The 26582-nt window shown below is 42.3% G+C and overlaps 1 protein-coding gene across 5 annotated transcripts in view; it reads left to right on the top strand.

Annotated features, from left to right (window-relative positions):
• The first annotated feature begins 4838 nt into the window (after positions 1-4838).
• Positions 4839-26582, top strand: part of BMPR1B (bone morphogenetic protein receptor type 1B) — a 269885-nt gene continuing 248141 nt past the window's right edge. For 2 of the 5 annotated variants that reach the window (XM_074589519.1, XM_074589520.1), the window contains exon 1: positions 4839-4977. The gene's annotated coding sequence lies outside the window, so the exon portion shown is untranslated. Of the gene's footprint in view, positions 4978-17046; positions 17127-19330; positions 19410-20008; positions 20174-26582 lie in introns of those variants that run through there. The other 3 variants (XM_074589522.1, XM_074589523.1, XM_074589524.1) reach the window with 3 other exon arrangements.

The raw sequence follows: 26582 nt of genomic DNA, 5'->3' as shown, positions 1-26582 counted from the left end.
AGGTTCTTTTTGTCAATGCCTATATTCATGGTTCATAAAAATCTACTTCAGAATGTTAATTTACTCAAAGAAAAAAAATCAATTCAGACACTATGCATTGATCACTTGTGAGCCAGAAGGGGACAATCCTGGTACTGTCCCGTCTCGCGGTCCAAGAAAAATTAACTTTTATCTTACGAAAAATTATTTTATGTATGTAAAATATTGCAATATTTCTGGGGAAGGGGACATTTGTAATGCCTTTCTATACTACAAAGTTAGTACAGCAATCTGTCCTTTGATGATTTCATTTTTAACAGATACAAATTAAATAAGAGCAATGGACCTGATGCTGAGGTTACGGTAAGACAAACTTCCAAATGAAACTGAATTCAAAGTAAGACTTCTCCCATATATTTCTTATTTGTTAGCATGTTTTTACAAAAGACCAGAGCCCTTTTTGTCCAAGTCCTGTGCTAAAGCATGCAGAGAGTCCCTCACTCAACGGATTTACACTCTGAACAGGGAAGACAGATGGGTGGGAGGAGAAATGGAGTCACAGTAATGGAAGTGCTTTGGCTAAACTATGCGAGAGCTGACCATGGCAAAAGAAAAGCTGCTGGCCTTTCCTGAAGATGTCACCTTTATTTTAAGCTAAGTATTTATTTAGGCTGATTTCCTTATCTGGAGATTTTTATTTTATATAGCCAGGAGGTTCAGTGATATAACTGCAGAAGAGGATCAGAAAACCTTTACGATGTTTCCTGCTTTCGTGGATGGTTCGGGTAGCAGATGCTGATAGACAGGATGAGGGAGAACGCCAACGGGTTCCAAGGGGACCAAACATTAAAATGTTTTTTTTTTTCCAGAAAAGGACAAAAGAAAATACTGACGGTGCTAGATTTTTTTTTTTAATCTATCCTACTAAATTTTATGGCAAGATATGAACTGCACAGTCTGACCTTTTATATATTATTCATCAATGTTTCCTTACCCATTGCTCCATAAGAAGAGCCTTGTAAGTCAAATAAAGCACTTTGGCACACTGGAATTATTGATGTTCTCTACAAGCAGAGAATAAAATGGGAACATTTCATGAACAGTGATGGCCTACAAAATGGCAAGAAAGGAAAATATAGGTAACTGATCCGGGCAGGTGATCCATGCCCTGTTCTTGCTCCCAAATCTGTCAAAAAAATCCGTCATAAAAGAGTCCTCAGACAGGCACATAGGGACAGCTTTTGGCTCTGTCGTTAGTCCAGCTTATACAGTGTCAGGTTTGATGTCTCTCAGAGAGGTATAAGGGTTTGAGGGGCATCAGGACATCTATGCACGTGTTGGGAAAGACATTTCTTCCTCAGTTTTGCAAGCAACCAGACAAAGCTCTGAAGCCATGAGAGTCCGGTCTACAGAAAGATGAGTATTCTGCACCAAACAGAGAGGTTTATCAACACAAAAAGCAGGTCTTCATGCAGGCTGGAGAGACTTCTGACCAGTCAGCCCCATAGAGTGACAAAGCCTGTCTGAAACACGTCCAGGTTCTCCCCATCAAAGTTTCAGGCAATGTCCTGCAATAGTCGCTGGATCAGAGAAACTGAAAGGAAGGAGCTTCAGAGGCGGGGTGGTAGCCCAAACTAAGCAAAGAACTGTTTTGTTTGTCATTTTGCCCAAGGTTTATAATTGAAAGAAAAAGCTTTGACCTGTAAGAAACCCTGGGTGTGGTAGATAATGCTTCCTGGGCTGAGGGAAATGGGCAAGCCGCCCTGTCAGCTGCCTCGGGCATGGACGAACAAATACGTGGTCTCTGGCTGAAAAGTGATTATGATGGGGAGTATTTTGTATGGATTCAACTTCAAGATTTTCAGGATTACTCAGGTGCTTTTGTTTTAAGGTTTCAGAAAAATTGTTCTTAAGGGCTGTGGGAGTAATTCTATGCAATAAAAGTTGCTGGTGCTTTGGGACAAACAAAATTTTACTCAGAAGATTTAAATTTTCTAATCCTATATGCACAATCCAGCACGGCAGACTCCACTGATGAGGTGACACGTCATTTGCTGAAATGTGCAAAGCCTAACAAATGAAGTCAGTACAACTCTAAAGGCTCCAGAAGTGAAGCATCTTGTTATGCTGAGCACACGGAGGTACGCGTGCCCGCATGCATACTTTCTACCAGACAAAAGTGCAGGCTTTACATTGATGAGCATGAAAATCCCTGTCATGAAAATCAGGTAGGCAGCGGATACTGGTCCTAATGCTATGGTTGTAATGATCGTCTCCACCTTTGTGCTGAAGACGTTTTTGTCTGCCACCAGAAAAGCTCAAGTGCTTTCCTTAGGCCAGCATGTGTGAGTTTTATGCACCCCCTGATTTCTTGAGGGGAACATATGGCTTTTTTTTTCTTCTTTTCTTTACGTAATTCGTATTGAAATACACACCCAAATCCCTCCTCAAAAGAGCAAGAGCTTTCCAAAATAGCCTAAAACTTAATCCAGCATGAGGGAGTCTCCCCTAAATGTGAGAACTTTGGAAGGGCTCTAATATTCCCAGGCTCTTTTTTTTTTTACGTGATACTCCTGACAAAACGTGCAAGATTTTGTGATGCTCAGGCTCAGAAAATCTAACATCGCCCATCTCACAGAGAAGAGCACCTTGTGCATACGGAGGAAGAAGTCTATGCAAGGAGATTTTGTATGGGCTTCCCAGCAAGGAGGAATTTTAGTCTCTATATGCTGTACGCTCTCATTATTTCACAGTATAACCTTGCTTTCTTCTCACAGCCCAGCCATTTATCTTTTGCCTGCTTGATTTTGGCATTTTCCTTTGTCCCCACCACCGTCCTCAGGTTTACATCCTGGCTGGTAAGCTGCTTCTAAATATATGTGCCCAGAGGACAGATGACACCCTCTTCTTGATTCCCAAAGAAGCATATTATTTGAGACTTTAAAATCTATCTAATCCAGGTTTTTCCAAATTGTCCGTGTTTATGATTGAGCAGCACCCTCGGAAAACTTCTGCCACTATATAACCACCAAGTTACCCGGAGAAGTTATTTTACAAGTGTTTCATCACCGTTTTCATTGTAGGTGGATTTCCGTAACAGCCGTTCTGCTCCAAATCTGCTCTGCGTGTGGGCTTCACCCAGAGAGGTAAATGGGAAGTAGGCAATGATTTACCTGACAAACTGGCTGCTCCCTCTTTTCCTGCCTGTCCTGCTTTCCACCTTTGGCCATCGGAATCATTTGGGATGGGAAATTGATGTTTATTAGGATTTATTGTCTCCTCATCCACAGCATCTGGTCATGCTGCTTGTCCCATGTGATACCTGGAAGAACATGAGGACTTTTCCAAAGTTTTTTCCAAAGTGTCTCTTACAAAGAGGGACGGAAGTAATCTGTGAATGGATCCCTACGTTACTTTTCACCAGGGAGATGAGTGATACATTTCTTTAGGGCATGTGACTTGTATATGGCCTCCTCTGACATATACGCTTTCCATATAGAATGACCCTGGCTCAGAAACCTACCTTTATTTAAAATAACACCATTTATTAGCTGGGCTGTGGCTGACAACGCTCTGTCCCCTGTTTTAGCCGGATTTTAAAACTTCATTGAACTCCATTGTATGTACCCGTCTCATGCTGCTGTTGTCTCACTTTGGAGAGTGCAGGAGATGCTTCAGGATAGATTACATGGGCACTGTGACAGCACAGAAGAAACTTAATTACAATTTGTAAAAGAGATTGTTTTAATCCAGGAGCCAATAGTAGTATCTTACACATTGCGAGCATCTGGTCCAAAGAACAAATCTAAAACGTTACATTTTCACTACTGGGAACTGTGAAATGAGAGTCCACTTTAGTAGTCCTCAGTAGTACTTTTTTCTGGTAAATGTTGCAGTGTTGGTAATGGAGTGTATATTTATGGAATAGCTTTGTCTCTCGAGGGATCAGTATAACTCTGATGAGGCTCATGTTTGCAAAAAGAGAATTTCATTAGAGAATTTGAAGACAGTAATATCCATTATTAAAAACAGTAATGTTTCATGGTTAGGTGCCTTTATATATGTGCTAATTGGCAATGTGTGACAGTCTTTTGCTTAGCCAACTGATACTGAGAGTAATCTCGTTGTTTTCTCGTGATTTAACAAGGAATTAGAATCCTAAACGGTGGTAAAATGCATTCAAAAGTATTTGACCTTGACCAAATCACAGCTTTTAGTTTAATTTCATTTTTCATTCCCTGCAGAGATTTGATAAACCTCAGAAACTGGACATGAGTTTTGCACCTGCTATAACTTACTGTTTGGAATTTGTCTTGCATCTTTTGTGAGACACCCAAGCGTACTTATGCCAGCCTACCCAGCGTAGTCCGTTCCCTTCAGTGCTCCAGTATAAAGCATCTGTTGCTTTTAAATTCAGTGACTTTCAACTTTCAGAACACTTTAACAGAGTACATTTTGTTGAAAAGAAAAAGAGAGGAAGTCAACAGTGTCTTGTATTAACTTATTTATACTCCAATTATAGTTGGAGGAGCTGCCTGTGGGCTAAGTGTCCTCAGCTTTCCCCGGCCAGGGCAAATTAAGGGAGGCAGCTTGTCCCTGGGACCTTGAGAGAGTCTCAGCTTTTGTTGTTTGCATTTATGGTATGTAGTTTTCATGTGCAAAATAAATTGGGGCATGAGCTCTGGTCTTGCAGTAATCTTGTGAGCTTCCCACCTGTTACCAACCTGACTGCTCTCTGGCCAGACCTGAGTGTGCTAATGAGCCTTAATTGCCCAAAGAGGACCCAGCTGGGACCTCTACCCACACATTCTACCCAGGTGGCCAGGGCTCCATTTAACATCAGGTCTGAACATATCCTCCTTCTTTCTGAGCACACCTTTCTCCAACCTTTGTCTCCAGCTCTGTCTTCTGTTGCTCTTGCCTGGCCTCTCCAGACCCGGATCACCCCTTGCTATGTCCAGGGCCATCAAAGGACCTGGCTCTGTCTCTTGTGTTCAGGTACTGTGGGGGGACAGGGTCCTGGTGGGTGAGGGCATGGCTAGTGCTGGGGTTGCCTTCAGTTCCCCCCTGCACTGAGGTGTCCGACTTGCTGTTTTCAGATGCTATAGCCTTGCAGCTCAGCATCCTTCGTCATGGTGGGACAAGGAGGAGATAGAGCATAATAAAGAGTAACTAAAAGAAATTTGTGCTCTAGAGAGGCTGTTTGCCTACCTCGTGGGCATGTGTGTGAATGTGGCCTAGCCTACTGGCCCTTCACCTGGGTTTTATATGGGTAATGTGGACAATTTCGCACTAATGAGTTTGTAGAAAAATTTCATTTGTTTCATAAGGGCCGTAAGGATAATCTGGGGAACTACAGGTCTGTCAGTCTGATCTCTATGCCAGGGAATGTTATAGAGCAGATCATCTTGAGTGCCACCACGCAGCACGTATAGGACAACCAGGTGATCAAACGCAGTCAGCATCAGTTTATCAAAGGCAGGTCCTGCTTGACTAACCTGATCTTCTATGACAAGGTGACCCACTTAGTGGATGAGTGAAAGGCTGTGGATGTTGTCTACCTAGATTTTAGCCAAGCCTTTGACATTGTTTCCCACAGCAGTCTCCTGGAGAAACTGGCTGCTCATGGCTTGGATGGGTGTACTCTTCTCTGGGTAAAAAAACTGGTTGGATGGTGGTGAAGAGTTGTGGTGAAAGGAATTAAATCCAGTTGGTGGCTGGTTACAAGTGGTGCTCCCCAGGGCTCAGTATTGGGGCCAGTTCTGTTTAATATCTATATCAATTATTTGGATGAGGGGATTGAATGCGCCCTTGGTAAATTCGCAGACGACACCAAGTTGGGTGGGAGTGTTGATCTGCTTGAGGGTAGGAAGGCTTTACAGAGGGATCAGGACAGGGTGGATTGATGGGCTGAGGACAATGGTACGAGGTTCAACAAGGCCAAGTGCTGGGTCCTGCGGTCACATGCGGCGATACGGGCTTGGGGAAGAGTGGCTGGAAAGGTGCCCAGCAGAAAAGGACCTGGGGTGGTGTTGGTCAACAGCTGGCTGAATATGATCTGGCAGTGTGCCCAGGTGGCCAAGAAGGCCAACAGCATCCTGTCTTGTATCAGAAATAGTGTGGCCAGCAGGACTAGGGAAGTTATCATCCCCCTGTACTTGGCACTGGTGAGGCTGCACCTCAAGTACTGTGTTCACTTTTAGGCCCCTCACTACAGGAAAAATACTGAGGTGCTGGAGCATGTCCAAAGAAGATCAGTGAAGCTGATGAAGGGTCTAGAGCACAAGTCTTATGAGGGGCGGCTGAGGGAGCTGGGGTTGTTTGGCCTGGAAAAAATGAGGATGAGGGGAGACCTTATTGCTCTCAACAGCTACCTGAAAGGAGGTTATAGCGAGGCTGATGTTGGTCTCTTCTCCCAGGTAACAAGAAATCGGATGAGAGGAAATGGCCTCAAGTTGCGGAAGGGGAAATTTAGATTGGATATCAGGAAACCTTTTTACACTGAAAGGGTTGTGAAGCATTGGAACTGGCTGCTCAGGGAAGTGGTCAAGTTGCTGCCCCTGGAGGTACTTAAAAGATGTGTAGATGTGCCACTTGAAGCATGGTTTAGTGGTGAACTTGGCAGTGTTAGGCTGATGGTTGGACTCAATGATCTTAAAGCTCTTTTCCAACGTCAACTATTCTATGATGATTCTCTTTTGGTGTATGGTATGCGAAAAAATGTAAAAGGTAATTCTGAAGTGTAGTCCCTTTGCTTCTCTTTGCCATTCTCAGTGTTTGGGGTGGAAGAGGGAGGGAAGGGCTAGCTGGGGAACTTGGCATCTCCAGCCTTGCCCACAGAGTGGGAGGGTGACTAGGCTTTTCACTGTGCTGAGGTCAGCTGAGTGGGTAAATGCTGATTAACTTGGCTTCTTGTCAAAAATATGATGACATAACGAGTTGGCACAAATTAGCCAGACCTTAAAATTTTGGAATATGTGAATTGGGAATTCAGGATATGAATCTAGAATGGAATTTGACTGCCTGCTCTGGTCTTTTTGGTCAAACTGAACTTTGATCCCTATTTTAAAATACCCCAAAGACAGTGTTTTGCATTATAAACATTGAGCCTTTGCATGTTGCTTCCCTGAGTAAAAATGAAGTTAACCTCACCAGAGCATCACCCTTCGGCAATCTTCTGTGCAATTCTGGCATCCTTGCTTACTACCTAATGCACCTTCAAAATCCTAATGGCTGGGGGTCTCTCTGTATTTAGATGAGTACAGACTGTTGGACATGGATTGTTGGCTTGTTTCTTGCTTGTTAGTGGTGTTTGGTTTGGGTTTTTTTTCCGCTTCCTTGCCATAAAGTTATTTCTTTTTTTTATTCTTAGACAGACAGACAGACTTGTTAATTTATATTTTCTTTCATGTGGAATCTCAAGGCCTTTGATTCATATTTGCTCTTTGCTTTTGTTGTATGGAAAAATCTTAAGACATACTTGGCTCTAATAGTTATGCAAATTTAAATACTGGTGGGGAATAGAAATGTTTGAAACTAACTCCATCCTGGTGTATTTAAGGATTTCAGTTACCAATAGCCATGGGTTGCAAAAAACCACCCATTATCTGTTTTTTCTTACTAGATCCTAAAAAAATAGAATCAGCAATAGTTTACATGTTGGCTGGGTGACATTGGGTGTTAAGCAGGAGAGAAAGCTGAGGCTTGCTTCCAAAGGATTCTTGGGAAGTGACTTTGAAACACAGCTTAAAGGGTAATTGCTTTTCCATCATAAAATTTTTAAAGGAGAGTGATTTTCCAGGTGTTTGATAAACACTTGGTTAAATAATATGTTTAAAGTCAAATGCTCAATGAAAACCTGTGTTTGGAAAATAACAATTGCAAATAGAGAGGAAAAGACCAAAATCCAGCTACTCCAATGGTGTAGCACCTCACCCAGAAAGAATGTAAAGGGCTGTAATCAAAGAGTTATAAGGGTCCAATATTTACCCGTTGCTGACTGCATCCGGAGGGGAGCTGAGATGCAATAGCAACCACTTCATATTTTGTAATTAGGATACTAACGGATTAACTGATTATTTTCTTTCTTTAAAACTTTAACACAAAAACAACTTTAAATTGCAAAATGCTAGTAGCTTTCCCCAGTCTGGAGAGAAAAAAGCCAAAGCCAAATATGCTTTGGATAAATAAGGCTGTATTTTTAAATGCTTTCTCTGTAATGTGTCACTACCTTTAAACGGCACACTCAAAGGATTAATAGTGTTCCTGTGTCATGATAGTTATAAGTACTGGAAGAATGCTGGTGCTTTAATAATAGGAGAGTTTGTCAACTTCCACTCCAATGACTCTTTTGGTTGTGGGTTTTTTTCTTTCCAATAATGGTTTGGGTTTTCTCCCTCTTGTTCAAAAAATAACACCATACTATGAATGTGCTATCTCTGGATTTACAACCATGTCTGTCTGCATTCAGTTAACACCGAACAAATAGGTATAAAACTTCTTCCCAGAAAGATCTGTGAAAAAAATTGTGGGTTTTTTCTTTAAAAGGAAAACTGGATGCTATGGTTGCAGGGTAGAAGAAAAAAAAAATTTTTTTTTCTCCAGTGCGCCTTCCTAAATCTTACTTTTTTCCCACAAGTATATCTGTTTTCAGCAGAAAAATTAAAGTGTGTGGGAGGAAGTGAAGGATGCAACTAAGTCAACAGGGCAATCTTTTCTTGTTTTCAATATTTGCATCCTCTGGGCTTTACCTCTTGTGATCAGTGCTTTCTGCACTCAGTATAAATGTGTCCAAGGAGGCACGCTCGTGCCAGCCCTTTGCACCGCTTCTCTGCCACTTAAATCCCCTAACGAGGGTTTCAGTGGGGCTCAGAGGCTGCCCTCAACTTCCCATCCATTACCTAAACCAGACCAGGGCCACTCCAGGACGAGAGCCCAGGAGCCAAAAAGGGCTGAGCGAGAAGGGGTTTGCAGACTGCATTTCCATATTGTAAAACACTTTCCAGAGCTGCCAGGAACTGGTGCTCCACAGTAAAATTGCTTTTTTTTTTCTCTTTGGGAACTGGAAGTAAAATGTAGTGATACCATATAATTTTATCTTTGTGGTGGATGGTGATAAAAAGGACCGTGCCTCATGTGCTGCTGGTTTTTATTATTATTCCAATAACAATAATAGAAATCCCCTTTAAACTTTCTTCTATAACTTCAATGCAAGAATGGTTATATTTCACTAGCAGCAGCTCCCTCTCTGTATTATGCTCCTGCGAATGCAGGATACTGCTTAAATGCTTACGGGTAGCCTGTGTGCCTTTATCAGAATTGATAACCAACCCTTAACAAACTTTTCATCTGCCTAAACAAAATAGAATAAACATCATATTTAGGTGATGCCACCATATTTATAGCAGGAGAAGAGAGAAAGATGTTTCCCTGATATGAGTTGTTTTACCCAAAACCCACGGGGGAGGTACAGACCATCAGTTACTGCACAAGAGTTGTTAGGGCCTGGAGAAAGATATTCAAGGTGAAATGGGTTGGTCAGAACGGAGGAGAGCAGAAGATGAAGGCAAATAGACCTACCAGCATGCAGGGAAATGATTTGTGGCTGGAAAAATAGTTCCTAGAGTGGCAGCTCCTCCTCTCTTGCTCTGCTCTGCTTCCAGCACAGCATCACCATATGCAGTGATACAATTAGCTGCATCCTCCATGCATGGTTTTAGAGATGCCTGTGCCCTGCTGATCTGCTGAAAAACAGATTAGTGCAAGCACTTATTAATAGGGACTGCCAACATCTATGTGCAGCAAGTGTATGCCGATCCGCGACTTTCATCTGCTAAGACATATTTAGGGCTCTGGGGGAGTTTCACTCTTGACATCTTGGCAGTGTAAGGAGACCATTTTCAGTTTCATCACATTCTTATTATGAAATAAGAGCCATCTATTATAAGTGGCTTTATAGCTAAGCACTACATTGGGAATTTAAAAAAATCCCACTTTATTTTCCACCAGACAAATGTCCTGCTTTTTTTTTTGGCTTGAGTCTCAGAACACAGCAGGAAAATAACTGTAATCCAGTTTCTTCTTGCTTCTTATGGAGTTTGGATAATTTTACTGGTTCTTCTCCCAATTCTTATCTACACCAACAACTGTAACACCGCTTGTGGTATCCAATTACTCTATGGTCCGGGATTTGAAGAAATTTCTTCACATGACTTTTGGTAAATGCAAGCTGTTTCAGTTTCCCTGCTTATGTCTGCCAATAAAACCCCTTAAACCCGAGCAGTACCCTAACGATATGGCTGGGATGCGTCGCCTTATCTCCGGTAGCCTTTATAAAAGACATAACGACATGGGGATCTCTGCATCTGAGCTGCAATATGTTCCAGGAGAGTGGCTGGGGTAAAAGATGCTAGTGGGAAGCTTAGGATCTCTCTCATGAGAAGGCTGGGGTAGGACAGGGAAACTTTCCCTGGCTTCTCTGGAAATTGTTCTGCTGTTGTGTGTGGAGTAGCTGGAATGACTGGGCCGGGGAAGGAAAGATGGGCTCCCCAACCTCTGGTTAAGGCCTTCAGTTGGAGAGCAAAGGATCTTCTCTCAAATGATTTTTTTTGTTTGTTTGTATCTCTTACTGTAATTGGATATTGGAAACTACATGTAAGTGGTGATTATTTTCTTGTTTGCTTCTTTAATGGTATTTACCTCTGGGTTGTTTGGTTACCATTTTTCATGACTGAAAATTGGTTTTAAAGTTTTCTCTTTCCTCCTAATAACATTACAAAGATTTAAGTTCTTTTATGATGACATTTCTCTTTATTTCAGAAGAGAAACTCTAATACAGGATTTGTCTCAAATGACTAGGTTTCCAAAGTTCCAATACGCAGCTAGTCCCATAGCCAGCGTGTGTAGGGGAGAATATACAATGATGACTATTTTAAACCTGAGTCATGTGAAGGCATGGCAAAGCTGGGGGTGGGGAAGGGATATGGTGGGTCATTCCTGGCTGCATATGCTGTTTTAAATGTTTTCTTGCCAAGAGATTTCTATTTTTTTAAAACAAACTGAAGACAAAGAAACTTTCTAATTTTCTGGGCATTGTACCCATTGGGTTTCACCTGATGCAGTGCTCTGTCATTAACTCATCAAAAGGCTGACTCCTTGGAGCCTCATCAGGAGAAAGCCAGGATACTAAACCATGGGAAATCATCTCTGCATTGCAAAAGAGAGAAGCAGTCCAATGGATTATGTGACATGGCAGATCTTGAAAGCATAGCACATCAAGGAAGGAAGGAGTGCCATAACTGCGAGCATATTTGGCTGTTATTTTTAGAGTTGTGTGACTGACAGATCACCATGCAACAGTGGTGTGTATGGGGAGAGCTAGTGAAATAGTGCTGGGGATGGTTATAGTCTGATGTAACTCCAGTGTGATGACAATTCCCTGGCTCTTAGCGGTGTTTTATCCCTGACATGCAATGTTCTACATGTCAGCTTTCTTTTGTTTTCCATGGCTTGTTGCTCTTTGCACTCCACACCATACAGCAGTGAACAAATGAAAAGGATCCTTTTACGAACCAATGAATGTCTTTTGTGTTTTTACATATTCTACTTTGGGTACAGGAGAAATGCACACCATAGTTGGGCCTGTGGTTGGCAAAATGGGTACCCACAAATAAAAGGACACCTAATTTTAAACAAAGTGAGACCCTGGTCCTTTCCCTGGGAGAATGTAACAGCTTCTCAGCATGGGGCTTCTTTGTGGTGGGTGGGTGTTGAAATCAGCCCTTTTCATACTCCCATTTTCCAGATCAAGCCTAATACACTGAGAAAAGGCAAAACGCATCCAAAGGAAGATCTCAATAAAGAAATTTACCTTTTTCTAAGCAGGCTCAGCTGGCTTTGTAAGCACTTCCACCAGTGTCTATTTTCCAGGTGGCAGTCGTATAATTCTCTAGATAAGCTCCAAGAACTTCCTGTGGCTGGTTCAAGATCAAGCCCCTATCTTTATTTTGATATCTTGAGGAATACCTAGGTCTTTCTCTGTCATTCTGCAAAAGGTTGAATTTCATCCCCTGTGAGAACACAGCTGTATTCAGGGAGAACTGCTGTTATTGCATTAAATTGGTCAGTTTATGCTCTCCAGAAAGCCCACCCCTTTTCGAGGATTTAAATCCAAGAGGAAATTCCACTAATATCAAATAACATTACAATATAGGAGGAATAAGAATATTTCTAGATATGCACCCTATATAGAAATAACAAACAGTAAATATAAAAGTCATACTTATTATGTGAGTCCTAAATTAAGGAGTTGCAAGAGGAAGAAAATGCATCAAGTATACTCCATAGTAGTGAAATGAAATTAATATTCTAAAAGAATGATGACAGAATTGCTTTTAATTAAAATAACACCTGTTGGATTCAGTTTCAAAGTAGTGATCAAAGAAAATACTGTAGCACAAAACAAGGCACACAGTAAGTGTTTAGTAGATCAAAACATTTAAAAATGTTTGAGAGAAGTACGAGATGTAAAAGGGGAAAAAAAAATCAGGGATTATGTTGGGATTATACTGAAATTTGACTAAAGAACCAGCACTCCTGAACAAATAACATTACATTAAACTAATTAGAGTTCAGAATATGAAATTGTTAAAGTTTGCTATCTCAGCTGTTTCTTTAAACTGGAAAAGGGATTAATCCATATTGTAAAAATAGTTAGTGGTTCAGAGGGCAGAAGCTATAAAATACTGCCGAAGGTTGGAAAAACAATAACAAAATCCATGAAAAAGTGGAGCCTGAAGTCCCAGTCCATGGAAGCCTTAGGCAAGTGAAGAGCTCTTTGTGCAAGTCTGTTTGCTGGACTCGGGTGCACTGCTGCTATCAGCCACGTGTATGCGAGTGCTTTGCCATGTACCCTAAATCCAGGATATTTTTTCTGCAGTTTAAGACTGAGTAGTTTAGCTGAAGTTAAAAACATTACAGGCAACAGATTTATTTTTAATCGGAGGGCATTCTTTCCCGCTGCTATTGTCCTAGAGACAGTCATTTGTTTTTATTCTTTTAAATTTCCTCTAAAGACTTCTGCACTGTAAACTTTCTTATTTAGTAAAGATGTCTAGCGTGCAGTTCTGATGGCTTTCGAGCCCCATTTAAATCAATAAGGATTGTGAATGCCAGAAATTCATAAGGAGGGGACTCCGGCCCATTGAAACTTGTGGAGGATGTTATGACTGACTGCTGGCTCCTCTTGCTGGTGGAAGATGCTGGGGCAGGCAGCCAGCTGCTCTCCCCAGGAGGGAGTTAGTCCCTGGATCTCAGTTTGGGAACGGCTGTCTTAAATAATTCTGTTCAAATATAGTGCCTTTTATGTTCTTTCCAATTCTCTGTCCCTCTTGCAACTACCATTTCACATGGGAAGCGTGTACCCTTTCTTCTTTGTTCCTCTCCTTTTATTGAGATGGGCTATCAGTGTTTTGTTCCCATTGTAACACACACTCAAACACATATATGTGCACATGCATCCTATGGCACAGTGAGGTAACAAGAGGTACATTTGATCCTAAGCTTCTAGAGTTTGCACAGCAAATACAAAATAAGACTGTGCTGCATATAAATAAGCATAACTTGAATCTGTGGATAACATTTGGATCAACTCTTGGCCATTAAAATGTATTTCACTTTTTTTTTTTTTAATTGAGCATGCTACAAGAGACGTTGGTGGGTGACCAGTATACCTGAGAAGCAGAGGCATTTCTGACAAAGTGTATGTGGCAATTATTTCTTTCCTAAGTCATTTTCTAGCTGGCTGATGGAGCTTTTTGATATTCTGTTTATCGCAGTTTAAGGGTTGATTTGAAAATCACAGCACTGCACTACAGACACTGTACTCCAGCAAACAGATGGCAGAGGCCCATCAGCCATAATCCGTGAGTAAACAAAGACAAATGAAGTTTGGTATTGAGTTTTGAAGATGAGATGTAATCGTGTTACAGAACTGTAAGAAAGCCATGAAATATTGTATCGTCCTGCCTCTACCATAAAGAACAAAACACTATTTAATCTGGCATGATAACAGCATTTCTTTCTGCGTTACTGAAACCTGCAACTTTGGTACAGTAGGAAAATCATAATGTCTGATCAACAGTTAGGAAAATGGGAATAAATTGGTTGGGTGTGTTTGCTTTTCCTTTGTGAAATACATAGGGCCACTCAGTGACAGACTTGGTGAAGCTGTTTACTGAGTAAAAGCAATGCATGAAGTGCAGAGCCGTGGAGCTCTTCACAGGACAGGAAGAGAATACTACTGTTTTGGAAAGGAATAGAGCATTCACTTCTAGAATAGAAAGGATTATGTTGTCTTTTCTAAATGTAGACAAAAGGCGAAGAGATCACACAATATTTGTTTTTCCACCGGATGGTTTATTTGCACGCGTTTGGGCGGGGAGGGGGGATTCTCCTCCACTGACAACACGTAGTATCTGAAGGAATTGCAGAGGAGTAGAGCAACGCTCGACACTTCGAGGTCAGGAAGGTGAGAGCACACTGAAAACTTTGCCAGGAGGCTTGAACACTTTTGTGGTTTCATCTGTTTACCTTAGCAATGATAGAAGATTTAGACAATTGCCCAACAAACTCAAACAGTGTCTTGTTCAGAAACACTGCATCTCCTTTTCAGTATCACCACCGGGAGCTCAGCATTTTGAACGTTTTCATTCAAGTGCTGTTATAATCAGGCCTGGTAGAATTAGGAGTTAAAGAATGGTGGCTGAAGTGATCCAGCTAGAAAAGATTAGCTGGAGGTTGTGGGGAGAAGGGGAAATTCTCGTGCTTTCATTAGAGCTCGGTCCAGGACTGCATAGTTTCTGTGGCTGCTGATTCACTGGAGCTCGGAAGGGCATGCGTCTTTGAAGATCTGCCATATGTTTTCAAGGAAATTGGTAAACAAATAGCTCCTTTTGGGCTGCACGCTGGTGTTGCGGCAGTATAGCACAAATCCTTGATTCTCACATACTCAATAGATACTTAATTATTTTTTGTGCTTCAAAGATGATCACGCTTTTCAGATCTCTCAGTTCAGCAGTGAGAAGCAAAGGTGTTCGTAATGCCTCTTTTCTCGTTGCCAACTGTTTCACTTTATGGTACTTTTTAATTCTGTTACACCTACCTTTTGTTCCCTTTCTATTTGTTTTTATGTCTTCTCTTCCCTTTCATCCCTCTCTTTATTACTTCCTGAGGGTGGTTGGTTATTTTTTTTTCCTCTTTGAGTTATCTGTTTTCTAGGTTTCTCGTGCCAGTGCAGCATGGGGTAGCTATTCAGCTGTTTTCTAGAAGAGCCAGTACTTCTATTTGTCTCAGTCTTCTCTTGTTTGTGTGCAGGAGGCAAACAGAAGAGGGAAACCAATTAACAGGTGAACCATCTTTGCTGAGAGGGAAACCTTAGGCTCACGATAGACAATATACCTGTGTTATAATGAGCTGTGCCTAGCATACAGGCCAAAAAAAGTGCAGAGCATGAAGTGCACAAGGACAACTTGCATACACAGATTTCATAAAACAGCAGTCCAGAAATCTTGCTGGAACAAGCTTTCTCCTATTTTTTTTCCTCGTTTCCAATTTTGCCTCAGCTAGTAATAAGCCTTTTTCCATTTCTGCCTCTAGTATTGATATGTAAAGTAAAAAAAAAAAAAAAACAAAAAAAACAAAAAAAACAAAAGAAAAACCACAAAAAAACATGCTTGCAGTGGTGGAGAGAGTACAAGTTTGGGCCTAAGAACAGAGAGGGATGCAGTGGAAGAAGCTCTCCTTCTTTGAAGCTAGTTTGCGCTCTCCTCCATGAAGCTTCCTCAAAATACTGATGCAATATTCTGTAAATTAAATGTTCTGAGTCAAAGGGGGATAGACTAGCTTCTGTGTATATGTATGTAACATTCATATATTGACCCCCTCGGAAAGTAAGCGAGAGTATTAACTCCTCTTGAGTGTGAGAAATAGAAATTATGCGAGATTAGGGTAATGTGTGCCTGCACCACCAGCAAGCGTGGCCCAGTAGATTTGCCATCTGAAACAGCTGGTGCTGAGGACGTGGTGCTCAGGCCAATGCATTTGAACTGGCTGCAGCCTCACCTTGTGCACGGGATGCCTGTTGGCCCCCAAGCACGTTAGGTGCACTCTCGGGATGCATATTCTGGCTCACTGCTTGCGGTCTGTGCTCTGAGGCTGTTCCGCAACTGCTTCAAAGTACGCTCCTGATGCACACTAAAATGCTAATGTAGTCATACCTCAAATATTCCCATTTTAAATTAACTTTTTTCTTAGAAGTCACAAATTTTAACATGTGTTATGACAAACTAAATTGTGGTCACAGACTTCTAAATTGATAACCTGAACTGACGATCTGTTTTTTACTTCAATCAATCATAGAAACAGGAAATAGTAGTAAAATAATACTGAGATTGAAAACCCTGGGCTGAGTTTTCTGTCGTGCCTGTAAGGTAGCAGGGGATGGTGGTGGACTGCCTGTGAGATGTAGTACAAGTTACAGCAGGAGAATCTATGCTGGGGCTGTGGTGTAGCCTATGCTTTGCCATAAATTGTTGCCGATGCTATAAATGCTATACGACGTATCGGCGATCCATTTTTCAACCGGCCTTTCCCACGCTGTCCATTTTATCTCCGTTGTTAATTTAATCCCGGCAGTAAATTGCCTCGCTTCTCTTAAATCTTCCCCGTCTCGCCAGCCAAGCGCGGGGGGACTTGGCCGGCGGTGTGGGAGGACAGGACGCGGCGGCCGCTTACTTGGCGAGTGATTAATGGACGCGGGTAAGCGGCCCGTTAAGCCCCATCCCTGGGGCTGGGCAGACCCCGGGGGGTTGACCGTGGGGTCCCCTCGGGTGGCGGCGGGGGCCGGAGAGGCGGCAGCTCCGCGCCGGCTGCCCGCGGGGGGGCGGGAGGAGGCGGCGGCGCCTATTCCTCCGCCGGCTGGCCGGCAGTGCGATCACTAGTGGGAGCTGGAGAGGGCGAGAGGAGGGGAAAAGAAAACCCCAAACCACCCCAAACCCCAGCGCAGAGGCTGCGAGCCGGGCGGGATAAGGGGGTGCGTGCGAGCCGGGCGGGAGAGGCGGCCCGGCGGAGCCCGCCAGCCGCCGCAGCCGGTAAGGACGGCGGGGAGCGGGTGTCGCGGAGCGGGGATGCTGCGGCCCGGCGGCGGCAGGGCGGCCGGGCACCTGCGCGGCCGGGGCTGCCCGCGGCGGAGAGGGGGGTCCCGGGGAGCCGGCGGCAGAGGCCGGCGAGCGCCTGGCGCGGCGGGGTGGCCCCGGGTGACTTCGCGCCCGCTTAAGCGCGGGGAGCGCCCCGAAAGCTCATCGCCGCCTTCCAGCCCAAACACGGGGCTCTGCTTGCCCGGCTGGGGCGCTCGGCGAGCTCCGCAGCGGGCTGGCGGCCCGTCCCGTCCCACGCGTGGTGTCCAGCATTTGCTTTAGGCTGTTCCTAACTTAGGGCAGCGCAAGGAGCTGTGGCGGAGCGTGGTTCTCGCCCCAGCTGGGAGGCTGGTGGGAAGCCCTTGGACCTCCTCTCTTCGGTGGCACGCCGAGCCTTGATACAATCTCGTTACTTGCACGCCAGAAGCTGGCGATTAATCTCCAGTGCTCCCGAAACGGGCTTTTAAATCAAAATGCCAATTTGTCAAGGTACGTCTTGTTTTGTAAGTGAAGATGATGGAGGACTCTGCGAGTCTTTGGGAAGTGGTAATCTCTCACGCGGTGAGACGGTGTTGTTAACTGATGGGCTTTCTCACTTGTGATGGACTGATGTGAACTCTGATTACTAGTCAGATTTTTTTTTTTTTTTGTGTCACTGTTCAGAAACATAGCGTTTGGCTACTTAAGACCCTGATGAATGTAAATTCCAGAAAGTGTCACTGTTTAGGAGGCTCTTGTGGATAAAACCGGAGGTCTGTCTAGCGTCCCGGGTCTGACAGTGCAAAAAGTGGTGCCGGGGGTGAGGGGGGGGGGGCGGGCGGGTACAAATGAGGCAGGCGTGTAAGGATAATTCTCCAGAAGGCTCTCTCAGCATGCAATCATTTGTAGCTTGGATGCTTCCTAAGGGTGAGCTGCTGTCTTTAATAGCCCTCACTGATTTTTCTCTTCCACGAACTTCTCTGATTGCCCCTTGACCCCGCGTAAACTTTTAGCCTCTGTAACATGCTGTGGCAAGGAATTTCATAGCTTTAACTTTATGCTGTGTCAAACACCGCACCATTTTATTTTGAACCTTTGCTTGGTAGCACCTATGTCTGGCATGGAGTGCAGAATTGGTCCCTATTGCTCTGTCCCATTCATGCTTTTATAAACTTCCAGTGTTTCCTCTGCTGTGTCCTTTTCAGGCTGAAATGCTCTCTTCTGCTTCATTTGAAGTTTACCTTAAGAGGAGGAAATGAGTACAGTCATCATTATTTTCAGAGAATGGATCATTTTGAACAAGAGGCACGTTAAAGTTACGATGTTAAAAGCTACAGTCTGGGAATAACTCACGGAGGCGGTGTACATTAATTTGACAGAATGGCTTCCATGTGATTGCCTACAGAGGACAAAATCACCTCTGTCTGACAACTAGCGAGAAGCTTCTGACACCACTTACTCTTACTTTCTTTTCCTGGCAGAGGCTGCATGTGCAGGGAGTGGATTTCTTTCAGAGGTTTTTTCAAAGCAACAAATAAACCCAAAGCAGTATTTTACTATTAGAGTGATGTGATGAATTCATAATCTGCTCGTAAGTAGATTCTCTGGTTCATGTGTTGAAATTCTGCATTGTTATGAAACAGTTTTGTAGTTATTTCAAAATAAGGAATCCATCACAGTAAATACAACCTAAGGGCCTTGACTGTCTTCCCACAACCTACTACCCTGCTTGGCTTCAGCTGAGCTGCTCTTGATTGACACTTGTGCAATCAGGAAAAAAAAAACCAACACAACTCAGGCCTTTGGGGTAGTTGTGTCTGTACCTATCTGTATTTGTGAGCGTGAGTGCATCCCTGACCTAGCAGTCCTTCCCGTGGGTCAGTATACTGAATGCCCTGGCTTCAAGTTCGCACTTAAGTACATGCTTAATTTTACGGTTATGAGCGGGTCCATTTTAATTGGTGCACTTGTGTAATTAAAGTGATGCATGTGCTGGGGTCGTTGCTGCAGTGAGGCTGGAGCACTCATAGCTTTGCAGTATCAAGCCCTCAGGTCTTGAAACTCTCTTTTAAAGAACTTTGGTTGGTAATGATGTAAACTGACAGATTCACAAAGGCTGTTCCCAGGGTCTCATCTTTCTTGCCTGTTTCTGTCATTCTTCTCTGTGTATTGTTTCCTAGAAAACAAGAGCTTCAATACGTAAGACATAATATCTGTTGCCAGGTGCAAGGAAACAATGAGAGGAAGTCTGATGTTCAGGTGGGAAATGATGTGTTACTACTCCCAAGAAATAAGATTAACTTTTTTTTTTTTTTTTAGATGAATGTTTATGAGCTGCTCTGCTTCTTAAACACCGATTGCTTGCCGTTGACTACAAAGCACTTACCTAGACTGTAAATCCTGTGGGGAAGGGACTGCTTTGCTTTATCTTACGAATTGTAATATCCGATGCAGTGTGCTGGGAGGGGTGAAGGGGTGTCTCTGGGTCCAGCCTAAACACCGCTGCTAACAACAGCCATTGCAAAGTTGTTTGCAACCTGCAGCTAGAATACGGGACAAATGAGAAAAGTCTCTAAAAACTTGTGACAGGCATTTTCTACTGACCTTAGGGTAGTTGCAAGGATAGAACAGCATATAAAGCAACATGGGTATCTTGGTCATTACTTAAGAAGTAGGTGAGGATTTATAGATGTATCAGTATTTGGCTCGAACATGCTAAAATGATCTAGATCATTACGCTGTACAAGTCACAAATATTGAACGGAAACAGATTAGATTTATTGGTGGTACCTCATAAAACAAACTATAAAATGTATCTTAGACTTATTACCATTTGGATTTTTGTTCCTTTTCAGAAGATATGAGCTCCTGTTCTTAAATTGTCTTGAACAAACTGAAAACGTTGCCACTGATAGGCGGAATTTGGAGGAAATTGATTAGAAAACACTGCACTTTGGTCTAAAGTTTGCATGTGCCAAACTGGTTTCTGCACTAGCGCACGCTTCAGACTGGGCTTGCTTCTGGTAAGCGCTTTCCTCTTGCTGTTTTGTATCTGGTTGAGGCAGCAAAAATGTAACAAGGGTTATATGATACGGTTTTCAAAAAGCCTACAAATGGTAACATTCTGATGATATCTATGAATCCTATCATGCTTTACGTCAACAACCTTGTTCCTTTGAGTGCGTGAATGGAGGAAAGATTTACCTATCACAGCTTCTGTAAGGGCTGGACTACTTTTTTTTTTTTTTTTTTTTTGTAATAAGGAAATGATTTTGAGGTAACTGAAATACTTTATAAAGTACTGTTTGATTACATTATACCAGGTTTTTCATGCATTACATTACCAAGTTTACTTTTCCCTGCTTGAAACGTCAACACCTCATCAAGCTGTAAAAATATTCCTATGTGATCAATTATTCTTTATGATGGGTTCGCGCCGCGCTGTGTGCGCACAGCCAGGTGTGGGTGCTTAGGCAGGCAGCACACACACAGAGGTGCAGGTATCTGGCTGTCTCTGGTACACCGGCAATAATACCTTTTAATTCTCGTTACGTGAGAGTTCTCACACACAGAATATGCTGCAGGATTTTGATACGAAGGAAAACCCAAGGAAACCTCTTTTCTTTGGCGTTGCATCCCCAGGGTGGAGTCCCCGCTAGCCAAGCGGTAATTCCCTGCTCTCGAGCCTTTCTCTTCACAGGGTCCCTAGCTGGGGCTGGATTCTCAGCCCAGCTGCCTGCTTTTCTGCCGTTTGTCAGAGTGAATATCTTTTAGGCCTCCAAACCTATGTCAAATTTGGTTATAATTGGCCAATAGGCTCAAAACTTATTAGTGAGGATCTGGCAGACGTGTTTATCTGCAGATAAGCAAGTCTAAACATTTCCTTGGGAAAGCAGGCTGACGGAGTTATTTTCTGTTTGAGTCTGGATGTAAAGCAAGTCCTCATCTAGTGGTGCAATGGCCGGCTGGGAGGGCGTTTTCTTGGAAGTCTTTATTACCATTTTGAGCCCTATATGATGGGTATTGGGAGTCATCTGTGGTGTCTTGCAGGACTGCAGATACAGGTCCACAGAGTTTGAAGAAAAGGGCACAAATCGCTGCATGTAATAAAGAGACTGGGGTAGCGATGGTGCGGGGAGAGCATCAGTGAGTGTAGGTTGCCCCTTTACCATGTTCCAGAAAGTTCTTCCAGCGGTGAGTAAACCAGCAAGGACCTGCAGGTACAGAGGTTTTGGGAAGTTTCTTCCCTTGAAACTAATTGTGTTACACATTGAAAATTAATTCAGTGCTAAATCAAAATGCATTGCTACAAATCTCTACGTTTTGATGTCATTATGCTAAAGACTGTAGTTCCACAGGCCGGAATGAATAAAGGCACGTATTTAAAACATTCTTTCTTTAAAAGTACCGCTTATTTCCTAACACAAACATAACTGTTACTGTTTTTCTGAAACAAAAGCAAATATTGATTGATGTGCAGAAAAATCTCATATGTAAAGCCTAAAATACAAATGGGTTGGATATAAGGAATATTTATAAAGCAGGCACTTAAAAGTTTTTAAAAGGTTAAGTTATTCAAGATTTATTCCCTGAAGCTACAAACGTATTTGCTCATGCATAACTTCACTGAGGAACACTTAGGTGAATAAAATTACGCACTTGCATATTTGTAGAATCTAGACCGTAATTAGCTCTAGGTTAATTTCCCCCCCTTCCTAATTAAAAACACACAAGGCAATTAAGGATCAAATGAGACTTTACCTTTGTGATTATCTTCCTTGGCAGAAATAGCTGTTCTGATAAATACTTCCATTTCAGTATAATCTGACCTTCTGTCCGACTTGCTTTCCTTTATCCTTACCAATGTTGGCCAAGGAAATATAGTTGTATTTAAAACAGCCTATGAAAAGGTGGAATGTTGAAGCACATATTTTGGACACATGTTTATTTTAGGGAAGAAAAAAACCCCATGGTGGGTGAAATAATAGATCGATTCACCTTGGATTGATAATGTGTATATGAACAGGGTTTGGCTAGTTTGTTTTTATCTCTCTTAAGTGCACAAATGGAGCTTTATTTGTAAACGGATAGTTAAATACAATTTCCTTCATATGTCTGCCAATTTTTCTCTTTGACATTAGAAGTGATGACGAAATGCCATCCACAAGTGCGCACAGAGAATACAGTGCAGAAGGTAGAGGTATGCTTACAGGCTAAATCTTTGCTAGTCAGATTTGCCTCCGAGGCTGTTGACTGTAGGCGCTGTACGTACATGAGAAGATTTGGACAAGGCAAACAAATTCTTGCATCTGTGCCAGATGTATTGCAAAGTCAGGACAGTGTAATGGAGATAAGGTTAATTAGCTATTTGCATTTGCTACTGAAGTTGGATGAACAGTTTTTTTTCCTAGCAGCGAATTTCTCTTCAGGCATAACTATCCAGTAGAGTTTGTTAAAATGAATATAGCAAGACTTTTGTAGCCTGCAGTAATACAATTAAGTGTGTGCAAGCATCGCAGGCTTCTTTTATTCCTAGGAAAGTCTTGTAGGGTCTTGTCCTAGTGGAGAATCGAAGCAGAGAAATCCTTTGAGCTGAGCAGGGTCCTGTTGCTTCAAGGAGATGCTGCAGGATCGCTCCCTAAAGTCTCTGCGTCTCGGTTTCTGTCCAGTGGGGTGCAGAAACAAGTACCTCTTGTAAAGTGTTCTGAGACCCTGGGTCAAGAACGAAGTCGAGTCCAAGCTGCTGCCGCTGATGGACAGAATGAGACTCCAGTTACTCAAAGACCGCTTTGTGTTTTCACCCTTAAAATATTAAATTGTATCATCTTTCTCCTTTACGCGGTAGCGTTGCTAAGCGGGCGTTCAGGACTACTACGTTCAGCACCTTGCGACTGTTGGGAATGTGAAACTTTGAATCTGTGTTGTGTTTAGCGTTTAAAATACTGGCTTAATTTCTGTTTGGGCGCTGATAAGAAGTGCTTTGACTTAAGATTGCCAGTGTGATTTCTGTGTTCAAACTGCAGTCCGCCTAGCTCGGTGGTTTTCACAGGACACCCGTCACTGTCACATGAAGTGAGCTTCTTGTGGCAGGAAATATTCTTTCCACAGATATTAATCTCCTTTTTCAAGTTTGCCTTGGCACAGCTATAATCACTTTACTACGGCTAAAGACCAAAACCGTACTCCTCTAGACTTTTGGCATTAATTGGAACTAGTTGGTAAACTCTGGGAGTTTATCTAGGGGTTAACTCTATTTACCTAGGGCATGTAAGTTACGCTTGCCAGCAGTATGTGAGCAGCAATGGCGTCACATAGATGCATATTTGTATTTTGTGGAAGAAATGGGATTATTTTTTTTCCCTGAAGCCAATGGAACAGATGCAGATCCATATTTGAAGAGGAAGATGAGTACATTTCTAACTTGAAGCTAATAAATTTTTCCCTGATAAACGCACATTGCAACAGTTTAGGCTTATGTTTCCCTCGTGCTTTCTCCATGAGCAAGCCAGAGATCCACAAAAAAAACCCAAACCAAAATAATTGTTTACAGTAGGGATTACACAGCATTGTTGCACTGTTCAGTGTAATAGGGATGCTGCCGATTGAGAGCCTGCAGAAATCAATAAATTACTGCAATTAAAAATGAAAGAAAATAAAGATAACTTTTATAACTTTTTTTACTCAGAAATCCATTGACAGGGAGTAATCAAGCTTTTCTGTAACTGAATTATGGAATTTTTCAGGACTGTTTCATTTTGAGTTAAATTTGCTTTCCTGACAAGAACTGACATGCCACCTGAAGGACGCACGCTCTGTGTTTTGAACTTGTGGAATTTTCTTATGACTTACAATTTTTAAGGTTTCGTGGAAGTTATTGGTTATTTGAGAATATGTGCTTTAATTTAAAAAAAAAAACTAAAACCAAAGCGACGCAAAGAATAGTTTCTAGTCCTCTTGGTTATAAACTTTATTCTTCTTTTTTGAGGCTTGAATCTTGAGTTATTTGACTTTTTTGTGTATGTTTAAGAACATCGGCTTTACTTAACTTGGAGCTTAATTTGTGAATAAATGTTTTGCTAGCTTTCTGCAAAAGAGTAGATTTCATGCTTTGTGCAGAACTAAATTTTTCTAATTCACCTTGCCAGTTTAGGCAACGTGACTTGGAATGGTGTGAAGAAATGAGAGCCTGTCAAAAGGGTTTGATCTATTTTTATACTGCCCTTCTGCTCTCAAATGCTGCACATGTATTTGAAATTATTAATCCCAATGTCATTTCTTTCCTTAGTAGCATTTCAGCTGTTTCTATAAACCATTCTTGGCATTTCTTTTCTCTCACTGCAAATTTAATAAAAATTAAAACTGTGTGACTCTACTTCTGTGAATGGATGTATTCTTACAAGTTTAATCATTGACGCTAAATCTTTTTAGAAGTCGGTGGGGCCTTTGCATACAGGCGGGAGTTGTCTTACGTGTATTGAAATGCCTTTTGAAATGTTTTTTATGCTAGTCATACTTAAATACTGGACTTGGCTCAAGGTGAAAAGTAAACTGTAAATAGTCTGATTGACCAAAAGCAGCACTGTTAAGTATAAATTAATGACTTGAAAGCTGAGTTAAGCTTTTAGAAGTGCTTTGCCATAAAATTAAGGAGCCAAATGGGCAGTCGCTTTGGGAATTGTTGGAGCATTTGAGGAGCTGCTGTGGTCATCTTGTTATCCTTCTTGCGGGAAGATAGGGGCCTCAGCACTCTCAGCAGGTGGTGGGAATGTGCCTGGTCTGCGTCAGTGCAAAGGCACCTTCCTTGTTTTGCCTCTTCCCCAGCCATGATGCGAAGAACTTCACTCGCTGTCCTCAAGCAAAGTGAGGCAGTCCTGTGGAGCGGGGCTTGGCTTAGCTGGCTAGCACAGAAATGAACAGTCGAAGATGCTATCTTTCTCGGAAATTAACTTCTTTTCCCTGTGACTTCAGAATAGGCAATATTCTCAAATGGTACTTGACAGATCTCAAAGGCTAGAGGTGGAGAGGTTTTGATTTTTTTTTTTCTTTTTTTTTTTTTTTTGGTGTGCAACTAAGATCCTAAAGAATACATGGGTTTTTAAATTGAAAATAGCGGATGGCAGTACCCATAAGGTAGGGTAGAGAAGATCCAAACACAGAGATACCAGCAGAGGTCCTGCAAAGTTACTGCGTTTAGTTTAGGTCTTCTGAATAGCCAAACTGATAGTAATGGTGTAACATGCATAGCTTAACAAATTACCAGTAGGTACACCGGTGCTAGGTGCTCAGGTCACAGCTGGACTGGAGTGAACGAATGCAGCTTCAGTACTCTGAAAAAAGATCCTGTGAGTAGTCTGAAGGTACGGGCAAAGGAGAGTGCTGCCAGCCTAACCCGGGTGAGAGAAAGCACTGGAACCTTTGCAGAGGAAGGTCAGGACTTTTGCCACTTCTGCTTCTCACATTGGCCGAGGACAGAAGGGACAGGTTACTTCAGGCAGCAGCTGTCTATATGTTCTATTAATGGTTAGAGGTCATAGTGAACATTAGAAAGGATTATAATAAAATCCTTGAAGGTTGCACACAGCAATTCCTGTTTTCATTCCAGGCTCTGGTGATGACCCTTTCATTTAGTCTGCACTTTAAAGTGTAGATGTCACAGCAATAAAGTAGACATCATGTAATGAACAGCGTGGATATTTTTTATCTGCATAGGTTATTTCACTTACACCATTATAGGCTGAAATAGTAAAATCATGTTTAAGTTGGCATATTGATCCAGTGGGAAATGCCAAATGGCATTGCTGTCCCAGGGAGCAGTTGCAAACCCAGAGTGTCCATTCTGGGTGACCACTGTTTGATCATCACTGCTTTGGTGGTTTGTTGGCTTCATTTCTAAGTGTGCATGTGCTTTTTAACTTCTTTGGGCAGTATGAGTATTCAGCACCTTTAAAAATGAAATAGTTTCCTTTCTTATTTTGCTTGCGTACTGCAAGTTTTAATTCAGGTTTCTAAGGCCTTTGAACTATCCCAGGTGACGATCTGTCTTTTCAGAGAAAACATATACTAAATTGCAAGTGATTTTTCGCTTTCTAACAGATGTTGATCCAGTTACCTGTTCTCTCGAGATGCAAGAATGGACTAAGCAGCAGCTTTTCTTTTTGTGGGGACTGGAAATGATGACAGAATGGTTGCTAACAACTTTTAACTCCATCTTAAACCTCTTGCAGTCTGTAAGCCATATCATCAAATAGGGAGAGGTGGTGGGGTATGAATAATAAATGAATGTCAAGAGTTGTGAGAAACTTTCTGCATGGAACAACCTTTTCTGAAGCTTTTTGTCCCTTCCATATTTTCCCTAAAGGTATAAAAGGTGAAGCGTCAGACATGGGACTGTATTCTTGAAAGAGACTGTATCTGAGAAAGGGTAATTAGGGT

The sequence above is a fragment of the Larus michahellis genome, chromosome 5 (assembly GCF_964199755.1).
Source record: "Larus michahellis chromosome 5, bLarMic1.1, whole genome shotgun sequence".
In the NCBI taxonomy this organism is placed as follows: Eukaryota; Metazoa; Chordata; class Aves; order Charadriiformes; family Laridae; genus Larus; species Larus michahellis.
Note: the sequence above shows the minus strand (reverse complement) of the source record. Positions and strands in the feature narration are given on the sequence as shown.